At 52.3% G+C, this 18,874-nt stretch overlaps 1 protein-coding gene across 8 annotated transcripts in view; it reads left to right on the forward strand.

Moving 5' to 3' along the window:
* The first annotated feature begins 1,352 nt into the window (after positions 1-1,352).
* The window catches only part of TNIP1 (TNFAIP3 interacting protein 1), a 49,664-nt gene continuing 32,142 nt past the window's right edge, over positions 1,353-18,874 (forward strand). For 4 of the 8 annotated variants that reach the window (XM_025867211.2, XM_025867213.2, XM_025867214.2 and 1 more), the window contains exon 1: positions 6,893-7,060. The gene's annotated coding sequence lies outside the window, so the exon portion shown is untranslated. Of the gene's footprint in view, positions 1,490-6,892; positions 7,061-18,874 lie in introns of those variants that run through there. The other 4 variants (XM_025867210.2, XM_025867217.2, XM_073890753.1 and 1 more) reach the window with 3 other exon arrangements.

Here is an 18,874-nt window from a genome sequence, read left to right on the forward strand (position 1 = left end):
GCTCCCTGTATTTCTCCTGTCATAACATATCTCTACCACTCTTTATTATAATTACCTATTAGTCTACAGCCCCCAGAGCAATGCTATCCAATAGAGCTCGCTGTGATGATGGAAATGTTCTATACATGTGCAGCCTATGGGATAGCCACATGTGGCTACTGAGCATTTGAATTATGGCGAGCTCTACTGAGGAAATAAGTTATTAACTTATTTAATTTTCACTAATTTATATTTAAATAGCCACGGGTGGCTTGTGGCTACCGTACTGGGCAGGGCAGCCCCAGAGTCTGTGACCTCTGAGTGGGCAGGAAGTGGGTCTGATTTGTCCATTCCTGTATCCTCAGTGGTCTGTAATGTTGCTGTTAAGAACAAAGAAATTCCGGGGGTGCCTGGGTGGCTCAGTCCTTAAGCGTCTGCCTTTGGCTCTGGTCATGGCCGCAGGGTCCTGGGATCGAGCCCCGCATCGGGCTCCCTGCTCCTTGGGAAGTCTGCTTCTCCCTCTCCCACTCCCCCGCTGCTTGTGTTCCCTCTCTCACTGTTTCTCTCTCTGTCAAATAAATAAAATCTTAAAAAAAAAAAAAAAAAAAAGAACAAACCAATTCCGGAACCTGAAATGATCAAGAAAGGCCAACTCATCCACAGCCAACCCATGGCCTCCCCAAGCATCTTTTCGGTAGATAATGAGCTAAGATCTTATGTTTGTAAAGTACTCAATCCTTTAGAAAGGATGTCTGCGAATCATTCTATTTTAATCACCCTCACAGGAGGCAGGCCCAGAAGGACTCATTATCCCCATTTTACAGCAGGGGATCCCTGAGGCTCCCTCGGGATGGGGAAGTGAGGTGCAGGAGAACCACCCGGTTAGTGTAGAGCTGGGCTGCTCCTTGGTAGGTAGGTCGCTAAGGCCCACCGGACGTGGGAATGAGACCCAGCACAGAGGGAAGGAGTGGGCTTTTCCTTCCCTGTGGAGAATCCACAGACCCTAAATGGAAACAGATGGAATAGGGATGGGGGGGGAGGATGTGGGCCGGGCATCGGGCCATTTCCTGAAGGCCCTGGGTGCTGGAATCCCCCACCTCAGGCAAAGGAGGAATTAGCAGTCTTCGGGAGAAGCGGGGGTGGGGTTGGGTGGGCAGACCAAGGCTGCCCCTGCGCCAGTTCCTGGTCCAGCTGCAGAACCGTCGGGCTTCCAGCGACTCCCCAGAACTCCCTCCCCTCCCAGAATGCTTGGCAAGTGATAGCCAGTCTGGGAAGTGACAGGTGGGGCACTGACAAAGAAGGGCCCTGTGCTCTGCCAGGGGGGCAGGATGGGGCCTCAGCTGGGCCTTGTGGGGCTGCCTGGCGGCTGGCTCCTCCATCTCGGGGAATTCCCCTCCTGCCTAAAAGTCAGCCCAGCCCAGCCCTCCTTCCTGCAGAAGCAGAGTGAGCCGAGGAGCCTTCACAGGGTGGCAGCCCCCACTGCACCCGCCCTCGTCTTCTCCTGCCCCAGGTAAGTTGACCCAGCCCAGGGGCAGCGGGCCAGGACAGGGCTAGGGCTCGCTGCACGAGGGAGGGTGCCGGGGCTGCCAGACCACCCCCCAGCTCTGAGCCAAGAGCCACCGGACCTCCTACTTTCCTGCCAGCTGGGGTCGGCTGCTCCCCCGGCCAGCTCCCTCTTCCCCGCGCCGGGGCTTGGCTCTGGGCCTCTCTGCCTCCATTTCTTATTCCCTCTTCCTACCCTCCTCGTCTTGCCCCCTCCTCAGCCACTGTGTTTCTTTCTCATCGCTGCTAGTTTTTCCCAAGGGAAGGAAAAGAGAAAAGTCTATTTTTGTCTTATCCTTCCCTGAAGGAAAGGCATGGGGTTCACAGGTGTGAACGTGGATTTGTGTTGGTGTGAGAATGTGTGTCTGTCTCTGTTGTGAGTACGTGTCAGATCTGTTGAGGTACACGTGTGAGCGCAGGTTCGCAAGCATGTCTATCTTTGCATGTGTGTCTGGGAGTGTCTGGGTCATTACGTGAATGTGTGTGTGTCTCTGTGTGAATGTGTTTTGGAGGGTGGGGGTGCGCCTGTATATTGGGCACCTTAGTGGCCTATATAGCTAGGTAGGAAGAGACCAGGTGGGAGCGTAGCCCTGCCTCCCTTGGGAACACGATGGAGGCCTGGGACCCTCCTCAGGGCTGGAGCAAATGGATCTCTGGAGGGCTCTCCCACCTGCTTTCCTCCTAGGGCTGGCCGGGCCCTTCGGTGGCTGAACCTTCAACACAGGGTCTGAGGCACTGGGAGGGGGTGATAGCTGGCAGACAGTGGTGATGTGGCCTCCTCTTTAATCACCAACAGTCCAGATTTTCCAGAGCTGGTCAGAGGCCCAGCCCAGGGAAGTCCCTGGCTAGGAGGGGCAAGGTGTAGAGACCAAGTCACTGTCACAGCGGCTTCTGGGCTAGAGAAGAATGGAGGGAGCGGGGGGGGGGGGGGGAACACTGGAAGGGGGAGTATGAGAAAGGACATGGGGTGAGGCTGTAGGAGGATTGCTCTCTGGGCCCTGTCAGGGCTTCCCAGGGTTAGGAAATGTCTGGTTCCCACGGGGCTGCCTCCCTCAGGGGCTGGGCTGGGCTGGGCTGACCTCTCCCCACTTCCAGGAGGATGACAAAAAGCAAGCTTGGATCCAAACTCAGATCTGGCTTGACACCGTGACCTGAAGGCAGGGAGGCCAGAGGGAGAGGAGGTGGACTAGGGGAAGCCTGGGGCTCCTGGGAACTGTGGGAGGTGCCTGGCCACATATGCTCCGAGGCTGGGAATTTCCCCCCAAAGTCACTTGGCTCTTTCTTCTCCGTCCACCAGTGGCATCCTAGAAACCCGAGCGTAAATGGCAGGCCCAGGGCCGCAGTGGAAACAGCTGGGAGGGAGAAGGAGGAAAACAGGAAAGACCTTGGAGAAAAAGTTGGGGAGACACGCCTTCTAGGCCCGGTGCTTCTGAGAGCACTTTGTGAGGTCTAGGGCAAGTTCCTCCGCAGCTCTGGGCCCTGGGCTTTGCTGCCTTTAACTCATGCCAGGCCCTGTGGCACCTCATTCTTTCTCTACCCTATGCACTGGACTCTGCCCTTCGTGTTCTTGGTGAAGAAAGAGGCAGAGAGCAACCACAGGTGTAAGGGCGGGCAGGGCTGTGACCTAAACCCAGATCTGTCTGACTCCAGAGCTCATACCCTAACCCTTGCAAGACCCACATGCTCTTGGAGGAGGGGCAAATAGTGAGGATGCTAGGGTTTGATTCACCTTCAGGTGCCTAATGAACGTGAAAACTTGGGGATCTCTCAGAGCCGTCTGTCCACCCCTCATGCGGTGATTTGGGAGGAAGATAGAATTAAAAATGCTTCTGAGGCCAAGGGTGGGAAACAGGGACCATAGGTTGTGTTCACTTCTTTATTTCTTACCGAAAAAATATGATTACCTACTATAATTTCAGTCAACATCATGGGCTTGACATGCATTTCTCATTTAACTATCACTCAAATCTCTCTCTCATGTGCCCACACCCAATACCAAAAAGCACCTAGAATCCACCATGGGTTTTATATTCCCCAGATTGCCTCCAGCTATAGAGCCGGGAGACTGGGTGGAAGGAAGGGACCCAGACCCAGGATCCCTCTCTTCCTAGTTCATTAGCCGCTCAGCTTGAGTTTCAGTCCCCTGTAGCCAAGACCCCCAACTCACAAATTCACCTACTAGAGTAAGGCTGAGCTGCTTGGCTTTAGAAGCTCATCTTCCCAGCCGTGGGGTGTGTGGGAAATAGCACTGCTCTGGGAGAAGGTGCCTTGGGTTCTAGCCGTCAGTACTAATCACAAACTTGCTGTGAGACCTCTAGCAAGTCCCTACCCTTCTTAGGCCCTTGGTGGCTTTATCCTTGTGAGAGAAAGCCTGGGTCTGATGCTTTCTAAACGAGCCTTTAAGGACTGGCATTTTGAGCTCTGTCTCACTGGCTGGCAAGACTCCATCGCCTAATGCTTAAGAGTGGAAAGAATTTAGGACTTGTTGATGTATAAGACCTTGGGAAAGTCATCTAACACCTCAAAGCCCCAGTTTCATCTGTGAAATGGGAATGGCAGGGGTAATGACCTCAGGGCGGTTGGGAGATACCCTGTTATGTCAAACTGCAGACCCACGGCAAATACTCTGTAAATGTTACCTCTTAATGTTTTTAATACGCCACTGCCACTCCTTTTTAGGCATTTGATTTAAAGCTAAGTCAGTTATGGGTGAGTTTCTTGGTATGTGTTTTAATTCCCTCAAATGTGGACTTCGGTCTTTCTTTGGAGCATCCTTTGTGGAGGGGGTGCAGAGGGAGGGAGTGGTGGAAAGGAGACTGGGAAGTTGCATGCTTTAAAACAAAAACAAAATAAAACAAAACACAGGCCTTTGATTCTCTTCCCGGGTGAGGCTTTGTGCAGGTGCTTGTTGTCACTCTGGAAGAGCAAGAAGTTTCCAGCTGCCTGAGTCACTCAGCTCTTGGCTCGGACATCTCCTTCCAGATCTGGGGGTGGCAGAGGGGTGCCAGGCTAGGGGCCCTATTTCCACCCTGCCAGGGGTTCTCGGGGACCACTGAGGATGTGGATGGTGACATGGAACTTGGGGAGGGTGCATTCCTGGGTTTAACAGTGAAGTTCTGTCATGTCTGCAACCTGTGTCTCTACATCACTATCGTTTCTCGAATGCCTACTCTGTGCCAAGCTTTCCTCGCATTAACTCATTTATCCTCATGATCACCTGAGGGGTAAGATACAATTTCCTCCATTTTTCAGAGAGGAACTGAGGCTTAGGGAGACCACCCAGGTAGCAAGTGGTTGAGTAGGGGTTAGAACCCAGTTAGTTAAATTCATAGCCTGTGTTCCTAATGAGTGTTGAGTTTCTGTAGGAAATATCATGACACTGGAAAGACAACATGGTGCTGTGGAAAGAGCACATGTAACTGGAAAACCAAGGTCCTGGCTTCCAACAGGCATCACTCAATGGCTGCGGCCCTGAACAAGTCCTTTACTATACTGAGGCCTCAGTTTTCCTATCTGTCAAATAGGGGATAGTGAACAATGGTCTCCATGGCTTCTAACATGGTGGGAAGTTCTGAATTTAAATTCTAAATTCAATTTAAGACTTAAAAGGAGGGAAGGGGTGGGTGTGGTCATGACTTTGAAGAGGATTTTCTCAAACATTGTGTTAAGAAAAATTATGCCAAAATAGGGAATCAATCCAAAAAAAAAAAAAAGACCACGTGACTTTTTTATGTCATACCAGAGTACTGTCCAGCAAGTCCACTTAGGGGTCATCAGGCACTTTAAGGGATGAAGCTATTTGCCTAACTCTCGAAGGTCAGACATTTTACAAAAACAGCTGAAATAGTTTGGAAGCAAAATGCAAATAGGTGGAGACTCTTCATTTTTTAAAGTAAATTTCAGTGTTCATGAGAAGACTTGGGTTGAGATTAGGAAGAAAGCATTCCGGAAGGAGGCAACTTGGGAACTGCAGACAAAGAGCAGGAAGAAAGCCGGTTTGGGGAAGCCTAATGGGTAGGGGTGATTCCTGTGAACCAGCCCCAGATTCTAATCCTTCTGTACCCTCCCCTGTTGGTGACACTCAAAGGTGCTTTGCTTGGGCTTTGCACCCCCCTCTCCCCACCCTCTTTAAAATCAGAGTCTAGTTAAAATGAACAAAATTTAATACTGTTTTGAAAATGTGATAACACTTTTGAAGTAATTCAGGCATCCCAGAATTTGAAGACACCTTTGAATTAATTGAAGTCACAAGGCCTGAGAGGAGAATCCTCCAATTAGGTTTCTACTTGGATAGGGGTGCGGTGTGTGTGTCTGTTCACAGTCGCAATTGATTGACAGATCTCTCCTTCTGTAAAACGAGGGCCTGTATGAAATAGCTTGCCAAGTCCTTTCTGAGGACCAGGGCCTGTCAATGACTAAGTTTTCATCAGTTCCGGGGAAATGAGTCTTTTGCAATAGGTTTTTCATAAGGCTATATTTACCCCCATTTAAAGAGCCGTCCTTTATTCCCAGTTTAGGTCCTTTTCTGAAATTAAAACTCTCTTAAATAAAATGATGGGCTTAAAGAGAAACCAAAGAAAGTGTTCCCACCGTTAAAACAAGCTGCTCCTTAAGGGTGTGGGAAATCCCACAGCTGTTTGGACGATCTGTCCCACAAATACGCAGACAAGGTGGGAGGCGGACTCTAGATTTGCCCACTGGGGTTTGAATCTTGGTTCAGCCACTTATTGTCAACTAACCTCTCGGTGCCTGTTATGTTAATTTATTTACCGTAAACAAGGGTGGCCCTGGGGAAAAAATAAAGTAATGCATGCAAAATGCTTACAATGTCTGGGGCAGTAAGTATGCCAAAAAAAAAAAAAAAAAGAAAGAAAGAAAGAAAAGAAAAGAAAAAAAGTTCTTTAGGGGGTCCTTTCAGCTTGAATTTCTGGGAACTCTGCGAAGTTGTTCGGGATCGCCCTATACCCAACTCTGGGGCCCTGAGCTCTAGCTCTGGCTCAGCTCCAGATGCTTACGTGCCTTTTGGCAAGTCCCCTCCCCGCTCTGGTCCACGAGCCCCTAGCAGCAAGTAAGGGATGCGGTGTCCTGCGGCTCGTCTCCGCTCTGAAATTCCGGCCTCATCCCGGACTCTGGGGCTTCCGGCGCGGGCAGTGCCACGAGGGGCCGCCCAGGCCCCGGAGGTCACCGCCCGAGGGGCTGGCCCGAGAGAGGAGATAACCGCGTCCGCTCAGCCGCTCTCGGCCCCGGACCTCCCCGGGCGGCTGCTGTTTACCTCGCTCCGTCCCACCCTCGCGGCCGCGGGCCCGCCCCGAGGGCGTAGCGCGATTGGGCAAGAGGCCTGTCAATCGCCGGGGACTTTCCCAGGGGTAGGGCGGCCCTGCCCCTGACACTTCCTCGTCCCCGGCGCGGTCCTCCGCCCCGTACCGGGAGCCCGCGGAGCGCTGGAGGGCCAGACCCTGGCCGCGGCCGATAACCCGTCCTTGGACCCGGGGCTGGACGCAGAGAGGGGGACGGTGTGCTCCAGGGCCCCTAACCTCAGGTAAGCCGGCCGGGCGGAGCGGGGCTGGGGCGGAAGGGAGTCCGCGACCCGGCTGTTCACAGCCTCGGCAGTGACCGGGCTGCGGAGGAAGGCGCTGGTCGGGCCCGGCCGGGTGGCCTGGGCTCCTCGGCTCCTGGGCCCCGGCGCGCGAGGTCTAGGCGGCGGGGGTCCGGCCGCGGCGACTCCCTGCCCCGCACTGAGGGCGGTGGGCGCGCCTGCGCACTGCGTGGGCGAGCGCGTCTGGGAACAGCGTGCAGGCGGTGTGCAGGGCGTGCGGACCAGCGGGGTGGGGGGAGTGGGCCGGCGCAGGTCTGGGTTAGTGTGCGAGACCAGCTTGGAAGCAGTGTGCGCGTGTAATGAAGAAGAAAATAATAATTTATTGGGTGCTTTCCAAGTGCTGATCTAAACCCTTTTCGTGCATTAAACTCTTGTAATTGTCACATCTTTCTTTAAAATGAATATTGTTGTTATCATCCCCATTTTACAGTTTAGGAAACCGAGGCACCTGGAGATTGGGGTCGCACAGCTAGGGAGTGGCAAAGTGAGGATTCAAAGCCTGGCATTTGGCTCCAGAGTTCCTGCTGTCCAGTTTCTTTTGAACATACTTGGCACACTGTTGGAGGCAACATTTGTGTGCATGTGCAGTGCAGGATATCTGTAGTGAGTTTCTGGGAGTGATTTTAGGTGTGGAGTTTTTAGGTATGGGTGAGTTTTCCACTGTAGAACATTTGTGTATGTTTGTGTGTGTGTGTGTGTGTGTGTGTGATGGTGCATATGGAGGTGATTACATTGTATGTTCATTAATTGTGGTGGGCGTGAATTTTGTGGGACCGCGTGAGAGATTGTGTTTTGGTTGGGGGTGGTTTGTAGATGATGCAGAAGAATCAGCAACGTCCATCCCCACCTTCTTGCAGAATGACAGTACAGAGAAATCTGTGGATTCCTAATGCATCATTTTAATTGCGCAGTATCATGAAAATAGAATTTAATCAGCACGTATTTTCCAAACAGCAGGGTATGGTAGAGGGGAATTCAGCATCGGATGAGAGGTCAGGAAACATGAATCTCAATTTTTTTTCTTTATTCCTGATCATGGATATTGCATTAGGAGGCGGAATATTTATTAGTACAAAGGCATAGGAATCTTGTGATGTTGTATTAATATCCTTACAGCAGACAGAACCGAGGTAGTGAAAAACCAAAAGCGGTAATGATGACAGCGTACATTTATGAACACTTACCTCTGCCAGGCACAGTGTTTTATATTCAGTATCTCATTTAATCTTTTCAACAACCCTGGGAGATAGTCACTAATAGTAGCCTCAATTTTCAAATGGGGAAATTGAGGCCCACAAAGGTTAAGACTTGGCCAAGACCAGTAAGCCTTGAATAGTATCACTCTGTTCATTTTCCACTGACCAAGCTTTCTGTCCTCTCTGTGTCCTGGGAAAATAGTGTAATAAGGAACTGGCCCTTCATGGAAGCACTTGATCATGGCCCCCTGGGGGCTGCAGTTGTGAGTGTCATATTCTACATACTTCTGTGATCCTGTTTTCCCCTACCAATGGGTGTCCTGGGGGTACAGTGAGGTTCTCATGCTGAGGGCTGGTACCCGCCCCTATGCCCACACCAGGTCTTTGGGGGCCCCAGGAAGCTGTGGGGTCTGACTCATACCCTTACCCCTAATGCTGCCTGTGAGTTGGGGCCCGGATGTCCTGGGGTGGGTCAGGCCGACCTGGTTTGAACACCTCACAATTGTAGGAGGTCGTCTGTCTGTCTGTCTCTCTGAGTACTCCTGGGTACGGAGTATTTATTTAGCCAGGACAGCCTGCTTTTCTTTTTTTCCCTCCAATGTGCCAAGCTTGTTCTTGACTTGAGGGCTTTGTATGTGCTGTTCCTTCTGCCTGGAACGCCTTTCCCCATTTCTTTACATGGCTGGTTCTTATCTGTCAAGTCTCAGCGCAAATGTCACCTCCTTAGAGGGGCCTTCCCTGACCTTTCTATGCAAAGTGGCCCCTTTTTTTCACTTTCTGTCATATTACTATTGTGTTTTTGTACGCTCATCATGCTCTGAAATAATCTTGTTTATTTGCCAATGAGAAAGCATATGTATGGAACTTAGTGTCTAGAATATAATAATGTTTAGAGTTTCCTTGTTTGTTGCCTTTCTCTTTTCCTGGAGCAGAAGGGGGAGAGCAGGAACATGTGCATCTGTGATCCCGGATCAGAGTGTCTGGGGGTAAGGCTCTGCTGGGTTTGTTCAGTGGATGAGTAGAATAGAAGAAACAAGAATAATGGTGCATTTCACAGATGAGGGAACTGAGGCCAGGAGTTGGGAGGGCACTTATCCCAGAAAGGTAGTGGCAGCATCAGGATGAGAACCAGAACTTGCTCCCCAGGGGGATTTTTTTTCTTTCTTTCTTATAGTCAGCAAATTTTCCCCGACTGGCCTCGTGCCCAGTGCTTCTAGAGGAGCATGATGCTCAGGTGCATAAGGAACGAGCCTGGCCCTCCAGGAACTTGTAGTGGAATGGGGAGAAATGTGCTCTGAGTGTGGTCTGGAAGGCATTGAGTGCCAGCAGGTGCCCAGCATAAGTCTCACTGGAGTGCAGGGCAATTCGGGGGCACCAGGGGGCCAGGGGGCTTCTCGGGGAAGGTAGCTTCGAGGCCAGGCTCTAGTAAGATGATGAGTGCCGATTGGGGCCTGAGTGCCTTCTGGAACATAGACTGGGTAGAGGGTTTGGGGTAAGGCGCTGTTGGGTTGGGGGAGCTGGCCAGCCAGACCAGGAAAAACCCTAAGGTCTTGACTACCGGGCAGAGAAGTTGTGGTTTCTCCCTGTGGCAGCATCGGGAAGTGATTAGAGTGGTTGGTTGGCAAACGTAAGTGTGCATGTGAAGCACCTGGGCGGCTTGTTAAACACATATCGGACCGTGTCCCCAGAGGGGCTGATCCAGAGGGCGGTGGCCGTGCTGCTGCGTGGCTGTGGTGCACTTTGGGAACCCCTGGTGGAGAGCATGTGCTTCGGAGTTTGGCACACCTGAGTGGGTGTGGCCCCTGATCCCTGGTCTGTAAGGTCCTCTCATGTCAGTGCTGTCTTCTCTGGTGCTGCGAATGAATGGGACAGCACAGGGCTGATCAGTGCTAGCTGCTGATCTTGTGAGGGAGGATAATCGTGAGCATGCTGATGGGATTTCAGTAGGAGATGGTGGGGATGGTCCGATTTTTCATGCTTTGGGATAACTCGCCTTTAACCCCTCTGCCACCTGTGGACCATGCTGTGTCCTCTCTGGATGGGTTGTCCTCTGCTCTGGGTCCGATGTCTTTCCACCCCTGTTTGGAAACGTGGACACTTATATGCGGGAGGGGCGCAGAGGACATCTGGCCCCAATTCCCTCAACAGCATCCAGCCCCCCCCGCAGGTGATCATCCAGCCTCGGATTGACCCCCACCCCCAGAATCAAGGAGTGCTGTACCTTATAGGCAGCCTCTTCCCGTGTCATGGCTGGCTAGCTTTCGGTGAGCCCCTCTGGCTGCAGCTTCTTCCAGGCTCACCTCCCTTTTCCCTCCTTGCCCACCTGACCACTTGGAGGGAGGGCACCTGCTGGCACTCAGTGCCTTCCAGACCACGGTGCTGTGCGGCAGGAGAGTGCACGGCTGGCACCCGAAGGCCTAGGTTTGCCTCCCCTCTGTGTCACTGCCGTCCTGTGCAGCCTCGGGCAGGTCTTCTTCCTTCGCTGGCTTTGGTGTCCCAGCTGCAGCATGAAGAGATTGCACTGGCTGACGTCTTAGAATGTTCTCTTTCAGCTCTAAAAACTCTGTGGCCCAGTGACCGGGCTGCCCTCTCTCTGGCTCCATCCATTCCTGAGCTCTTCCCGCGGGGCCAGGCCTCTCTGGGCCCACGCTCTCTCCCCACTTCTCCTTGCTGCTGCACCCCTGCCGGCCCACAGTGCCTGCTCCTCTTTTCCCTGTCCCTGTTTGAAGGGAAGGTGTCCGGGGCCCTCTGGAGAGTTGCCAAAAGGGAGGCTCAGGGAAGCAGGGGGGTAGCTACTTTTGTTCTACCGAGCAGAGCTCCCCAACCTCCAGAAACAGACTTTGGCAGTCACCTCGGCCAGCCTGTTTGTTGCAGGAAGTTTTTGATGTTTTTCCCCCCATGACTGGCCCAGCAGGACAGTCACTCTTCCAAAAGGAACAGATGACTGGCCTGAGGAGCAGCTAGCTGGCTCTTTGTCCCCAGGCAGGGCTGAGCTCTTCTCTCCCCAGGGACCTCACCCTGAAGCTGTTCCCTGTGCCCTTGAACACCTACGGGGTGGACAAACCGGGTGGCCCAGCAGATGTATGTGTGTGGGGGGAGGGTGGGGGCGTGGTGGGAGTTGTGTCACCAAGGAGTCATACTCAGAGCCCAGAGCTGGTATTTTTAGGGCGGGTGTGGGGGGTGTCCCATGAGTCAGGGGCCTTTGGTTTGGTCTCCACCCACACTGGAGAGTGCTCGCTCCACTTTCCACTGTCTGGCAGGCCATCGTCCTGGCCTTCTCGTGGCCAGCTTCATCAGTGCTCTGGGGAACCCTGGTGCCTCCACATCCCCACTTCTGCCCCTGCCAGTGCTCTCCCCTCCCCCGGCCCAACCCTGGGGAAGAACAGGAGCCGAAGGAGAGCAACACTAACTTTTGGAAAATACAAAAGAATCTTTCAGACATAGAGGGTAACATGCACACACCGGGCACCCACCCATCTGGCTTCAGAAATAACACATTTTTGTACACCCGAAATTTCTCCTTGATCATCCCCTTTCCCTCCCATCTGGAAGTAGCAAGTGTTCTGAATTTAAAGTTTATTCTCTTATATTTCTCTATAGTTTTATTATAAGTATAGGCCTCCTTACACAATATGTAGTACAGTTTTGTATGTTTAAGAACGCTGTTTAAGTGCCATCATACTGTCCGTATTCTGCAGCTTCCTTGTTTTGCATAATATTATATTTGTGAGATTCAGGATGTTCATATCTCTAGCTGTAGTTCATTCATTTTCACGGCTGCATCATATTCTCTGGTATGAACTTGCCCCAATGTATCTATTTGTTTTCGTCTTCATCAGGGAGTTTCTAGCCTTTGCTGCTAGAACAAGATATCTTTGGCTTTTATCTGAGTGGTCTTACCCCGTCCAGCTGTCCCCTTGCTGGCCATTATGGCTTCTGTTGGGGTGGCGCTTCTAGGTCTATAGAGAGCTCTGTGGTTCCTAATTGGTCCTCCCAGCATTTCCATAGGGAGGAGCAAGGGAAGTGAGGCCAGCTCAGGGTCACGTGGCAAGGAGCAGAGCCAGGATTTGAACCCAATGAGCCCTCCTTCCACCATATGTAGAGAAGGGGAATTCTGAAAAGTTGTCCTTTTCCCCCACAGAGAGGGTAGTTACAGGGTTGGAGAAACCCTTCATTGGGTAAACCACCTTTGGGCATACTGGGGACAGGGAGACAGAAGGACAGCCAAGTCCTTCATCCCTTTTGTCTAAGGGTGGACCTAGTGCCCTTTGTCCCCCCAGCTGATAGTCGAGGCCGTCCTTCTGGGCTAAATGAGGTCGCAGCTGCTGGGAGGAAAACCGGCTTCTAGGTGTGCACTTTGTGTACCTGTGGATCCCAGAAGCTGAGAGGAGGCATGCATGGGATAGAAGGAAGGTGGGCTGGGGTTGCCAGGGCTGTCTGCCCAGGGAGCTTTTGGCGACGGGGAGTACAGGGTGGGACCAGTGAGTGATGTGATGATCACGTGTGGGTTCTGCTTCGTCCCTTGGGAATTGTGTGGCCCTGCGCCAAGCCCTGCACCTGTCTGGGCTCAGCTTCCTCTCCAGCAAAGCAGGTGTACCTGGTGTGAGGGCCCACAGGCAGTGGGCGGGGAGCTTTGTACTTGTTCCCAGTCGAGGGTGGTTATCCAAAGTCTGCTGCTTCTCTTCCCATCTTTGTCACCGCAAGGCCAGCCCTCGCCTTCCTGAAGCCAGATCCAGGTACCAGGCTGAAACTCTCCTCTGTAGTTGCCAACTCTCCACCCGCTGACTTTTCTGACTAGAAAACTTGTTTCTAGACTTTTCCTCCTTATTGATGATCACATCCCTCCAGCCTTGTGTGTCCATGTGAGGCAGGGACATAATGAGCGCTCACCCCATCCCCATGGCCCTCCAGCCTCATTTGGTGCCAGAACAAGGGGCCTTCCCTATTATTCTGACCTTGTCAAGACACTTACATTTTTAAAACCTAATTTAAGATACCCCTTTTTTAAAAAGCTACAAAATAACATTCTCATTGGAGGAAAACCCCCCCCCCCAAACTCAAGCAATAAAAAAGTTATAAAGTAAAAAGTGAACGCTGTCTTCTCTCCTTCTTCTCCCCTGCCCCTGTTCCCGCTACATTTTTAAATTAATTTCTTTCAACAGAACAGGACTAGATTTCCCTTGTAAAGAGTTTAAATTTTGTAGGTAAAATAAATGTTTCTTTTGTTTCCAGTCCTTATCCCAGGTCCTCCTCTAGAGCTGTCTACCCCTAGCAGTCTGGTGTGTATCTTTCCAAACCTTTTTCTATATACATTTAAGATTTTATACACGTATATGTATATATACACATATATGCACATACATACATATAGACATGTATGTAGTTGTATGTTTAAAGAAAAAAGTATCCTGGGGTGTGTGGCTGTCTCAGTTGGAAGAGCATACGACTCTTGGTCTCCAGGTCATAAGTTGGAGCTCCACACTGGATGTAGAGATTACTAAAAAAATTAATAAACTTAAAAAAATAGTATTCTATTATACTTTGCTTTTTATTCTTTTTTTTTTTTTAAGATTTTATTTATTTATTTGACCGAGAGAGATATAGCAAGAGAGGGAACACAAGCAGGAGGAGTGGGAGAGGGAGAAGCAGGCTTCCCGCGGAGCAGGGAGCCCAATGTGGGGCTCGATCCCAGGACCCTGGGACCATGACCTGAGCCGAAGGCAGACGCTTAACGACTGAGCCACCCAGGCGCCCCAACTTTGCTTTTTATTCTTAATGATGCTTTATGGACATCTCCTTGCAAAGCAGTGTGCCCCGTTCTTTTTGATGGCTGCATAGTATTCCAGTGAGTGTCCACGCCGTGGTTATTAAACCAGTGCCTCCCTGGTGACATGTAGGACATTTTTGCTGTTACAAAGCTGTGGCAATGCAGATCTTTGTTCAGCCCGTGTGGGCAGTGACGAAGAGATTTCTAGAATCTTAGGTAGAGGATTACTGAATCAGGCAGTATCCCCTGGCCCTGTAGATAACTAAAACCTCAAAGCATACCTTTCTGTAAGAGAACTTTGTTCTCAGCTAATCAGGTGTGCAGGCAGGTGTTGACATCATTGAGAAAGGACATTCTTTGCTGTGGGTGGCCCAGCTATAACAAAAACAAGTGTACACGAGGCTACATCAAAAGAAACATAATACCTAAAAAGGTGGAGGTGAAAGTTCCTCTCTTTGGTCAGGTAAACCACACCTGGAGTGTTGTGTCCAGTTTCAGGACCCACTACAGATAGGGTAGAGGTAGAGCGTTGAGCAGGGTGGATAGGGAGGGGTCTGCAAGCCAGTCCTTCAAGAAACAGCACAGGGAACAGGGTCTGATTAGCTTTAAGAGAATGCTGCAGGTGCCACGTGTCTTCAGGGCTGAACTGATTCCAGACTCCTGATTGCAGAACCCCAGAGGGCAGAGTGAGGGCTGGTGGAAGGAGAGCTGGGAGTCGTCTGACTACAGCCAGGGTTGGCTTCCCAGGGGAGGGCCCTTAGGGAGGAAGTTGGGTCACCAAAGATGGTCCCTTCGCTCCCCTGGGGACTGGATAAGCACAGGACTGCATTTCCCCTGAGCTTCCTTGCAGCCTGAGCTTCTAAGCCCCGGTGACTGCAGGTGATCAGGGGCAGACTGGGACCTGACTGTACACAAAATTAGAGATACGTAGAGGCAGGGGCTGCGAACTTGGGAGTCTGTTCCGGATAGCCAGGTGGCAGGACAGGTTTCCTCCCACTGAGCTTCAGCCTGTTGTCTCTCAGGCTGTGCAGGGAGCGGGAGGGGGGGTGCGCAGCAGGGCTGGGGCCTGGCACTTTGAGCCCAAATTATTTGTTCTGCCGCTCACCAGCTGTGTGTTCTTAGGCAAGTGACTTCACCTCTCTGAGTCCGCTTCCTTATCTGAAAAATAGAGATACCACTGTCTAGCTGGGAGGAGGTTTCCTTGCTGGAAAACCGGGATAATTTTCCTCTCTATGCAGTGAGAAGAAAATGAGGTCATGTGCCTCATGATGCAGCCCAGCGCTGGGCCTCTGGTGGCCCTTAACTGCTGGCCGCTCTCCCCGCGGAGCAGAGGCTCCTTGTGCTTCTTTCCCAGTGGTCCCAGCTGGCTCCTGGCTCTGGTCCACACCCTTGTCCCCAGGCTGTGGTATGGAGCCTGGGTGTTGGAGGTCGAGTGGAGGCAGTGGGCCTCCCTCGGAGGGTGAGTCAGTGCAGGGGAGGGAAGGAAGGAGGACACAGAGAAGATGCATGCTGTGCAGGAGGGACACAGTCCTCGAGCAGGGCTGGAGCCAGGGTGCATGCTAGGGAGCGGGGGGGAGCACCCAGCGAAGAGCTGCAGACATCATCTGTGGGTTTCTGACTGCCCTTGGGGGAGGTGAAGGCACCCCGATAGCACTTGTAGGAGGACTCTTGGTTCAGGGAAATCCGCTTGGGCATTAGGAGGGATTGGAGCTGAGGAGAGCAGCCTTCTCAAGGTCAGAAGGTTATAGAAGGGGGTGATAATAAATTGCAGGTTCTAGAATGTCAGAACTAGAAGGGGCCTTAAAGGTTGTCTAGTCAATCCCTTATGTTATTGCTAGTGTTGCAAATACAAACCCTTCCTTTAGGGAAACTGAGGCCCAGTGAGGGGCAGATGTTTACTCTGGTGGTCCTTGCCTAGATCCCACAGCTTCTGGGCCCAGTTCCTTGCATTACATGCTATACCTGCAGCCTCTTTATTACTGAATTGTTGTAAAGACTGAGTAAGCCCTGGGCTCGTGGCGAGGATGCCAAGGTGGGCTCTTTGATGGATGACCCTGGGTCCATAGTTCCCCTGATCGGGAAATGGGGCTGGGGGAGACCAGAGATCATCATGAAGTAAGAATATGGAGAGATTTTTGCTTTAGTTTGCAAGGTGCTTTCATGACTTCCTGTCATCCCTGGGAGGTATTGCAGGACATTCCCGCCTACAGTTGAGGTAAAGGAGGCTCAGATGCTTCCCTGTCTTTCATGAGTGTGATTTCTCAGTCCATCGGCTTTTGGGAGCCGCATCTTCACTGGCTGTGGTTGGACCAGTGTCCCTGCTTAACGGCTTTTTGCTGTTACTAGAAATTAAGTGGGTGTCACAACCTAGCTTACTGAGCCGGCAGAGGAACCTAAAAACTCCATTAAAAGGGAGAGTAGATGGGAGTGGGGGAGACGGCCCTAAATCAGTGGGGCAGAGTTATGGGGCTGCCCCAACCTTTTACTGAGAACCCATTGCGTGCTAGGCATTTAACTAGGTGCTATACACACATCATTATTACTTTGGAAATTTTATTATTATAAAATGAATGTGTTTCTTGTTGAGTAAATCAAGTAATCAGGAAGTACAAAGTAGAAAGTGAGAACTCCCTTCCCACCGTACACATATCGTTGCATTTAATTTCATTAATCTAGGTAGGTTCTCTCCTTACCCCCCCTTTTTTAAATATAAGATTATTTATTTATCTGACAGAGAGAAAGACAGCGAGAGAGGGAACACAAGCAGGGGGAGTGGGAGAGGGAGAAGCAGGCTCCCCACTGAGCAGGGAGCCCGATGTGGGGCTCGATCCCAGGACCCTGGGATCATGACCCTGGCCGAAGGCAGACGCTTAATGACTGAGCCCCCCAGGCGCCCTCCTTATCCCTGTTTTGCAGCAGACGCAGTGGAGGCTCAGAAAAGGCATGCAGCCTCCAGCGGTGGACAGGGGCAGACAGGGCTGGGATGAGGGAGGGGCAGACACCTGTGAGGCCCCCAGGAGCAGGGCTCCTGCCCCCCAGAACCCCTTTCAGTGTTGTGCTGCGTGCCTCACCTGCTTCACCCCACACCCCGCGTCACGTCGGGACCCTTTCCTCCGGACTCCATGGCTGTACCATCCTGAGTATGTCAGATCCCCTCTCTTTCCTTGCCTTGCTGCTCGCTCCCGAGGCTTGGGTGTCTGTGGATCCTTAGGCCAGCTTGACATCATCACCTGGTTTCTCTAGTCCAGGTTCCTCCCTTTGCACGTGAGGGAACTGACGTGCAGAGAGTGGACAGGCTTGCCCGTGGCCATGAAAGGCAGAGAGTAGATCTAGCACCTTCTGACTCTCTGTCCTAGAGACCGCTTCCCTTCAGTCCTCTGTTAGCCCCTCCCACTGGCATCCCGGGCAGCCCCTGCCTCTGCCTGGGAAGGTGGCCGTTGGTGACCTCCTGGGACCTCCTGGGACCTCCTGGCTCTGGTACCAGAGATCTGCTTGGACTTTTCCCTCTGCGGCAGGGGGAACTTCATTTCCCCCCAGCGTGCAGCCAGTGCCTGACGGCCTTAGTTTGAGCTTATTAACATTCCCACGTGGGCCTCAGGTTCCTCATCTGTCAAACAGACACCAGCCTTGCCTTCTTCCCAAGACTGTTACGACAATCAGGTGGGAAAACAAAGCTTGGGAAAATACTAGGTATTTTGCAGATGTTACAGGCTATGCAAACTCATCTCCTCTGGAGGGCCTGGGAGCCCCCCTCCCGGCACCAGCATGTAGCTGATCACAAGACAGTCTGTGCTGGGCCAAAGCTCTTCAGTGCAGGATCTGAAACGGAGTGCGAGGGCAGTGGGCGGACCAGAGAGAGCGAGGACCTTCTAGTCCAGCTCCATCCTGACTTGTTGGGTGACCTTGGTCTTCATGTTCTGGGCCGACTCGTTGCCCTCACACCGTGAGGGAGAGTCAGGTGAGCTGATGCCCAGGATGCCTGGGCACTGACCTCCGGTACTGCCCCGTGCAGGGGCTGGGGTCCGCACCTCCTCCCCACCCCCCACCCCCCCGCACACACACTGTGCCGCCTGTGACGAGCAGAGGCCAGCCATCCGCCCAGGAGGCAGGAGAGCGACGCAGCCCCTCCCTCAGAGGGCCTCTGGATGCCTGCTAATGGTCATCCTGTTGCTCTTGGAGGTTCCCTTCCAGCTCTGTCATCCTGGGAATGATTCCCCTTTTCAGGAGACGTTCTAGAAACTACACTGACAGGAGGAGAGTGCCTGTCTGCCCGGAAGTCATCCTGGAACTGCCGCTGACCATCTGGGCATGAGGTCAGCAGGAGGTGGAAATTCCCCGTTCCTCTATTTGTGTTTCTTCCCTCCGGAAGCCCAGGCCCTGCCCCGGGGTGGCTCCCCCTGAGCTCCAGAGAGGGTTTTCTCACATCGGGCTGCTTTGTGTGAGTCCTGTTGGCCTACTGGCTGCCATCCTGTTCCCGTGCCCTGCCCCCCAGCTCCGCCTGCAAGGCCTGAATCCGGGGGAGTAGCCCTGCTTGCTCCTTCCTTGGCTTCCCTGAGCCCCCTTCCATTTCAGCTCCCCAATGCTGAAGGAGAACCTGAGCATCACACAGTTTGGAGGACACAGAGATGGGGTTTCGATTCCTGTAGCCCACATCCTGCTCTGTCGCTTGGCCAAATGTCTGGGCATCTCTGAGGGAGCACGGTTGTGCTAGCCCTGGTTCCAGAAGTATATGGTTGTCCAGAGTACCGCTGGTTGGTGGGTCACAGCCAGGCTCTCAGGATGCTTTCACATGGC

This window comes from Callorhinus ursinus, unplaced genomic scaffold, assembly GCF_003265705.2.
Source record: "Callorhinus ursinus isolate GAN/ISIS: 27379988/994484 unplaced genomic scaffold, GSC_fseal_2.0 scaffold3, whole genome shotgun sequence".
NCBI classification, from domain to species: Eukaryota; Metazoa; Chordata; class Mammalia; order Carnivora; family Otariidae; genus Callorhinus; species Callorhinus ursinus.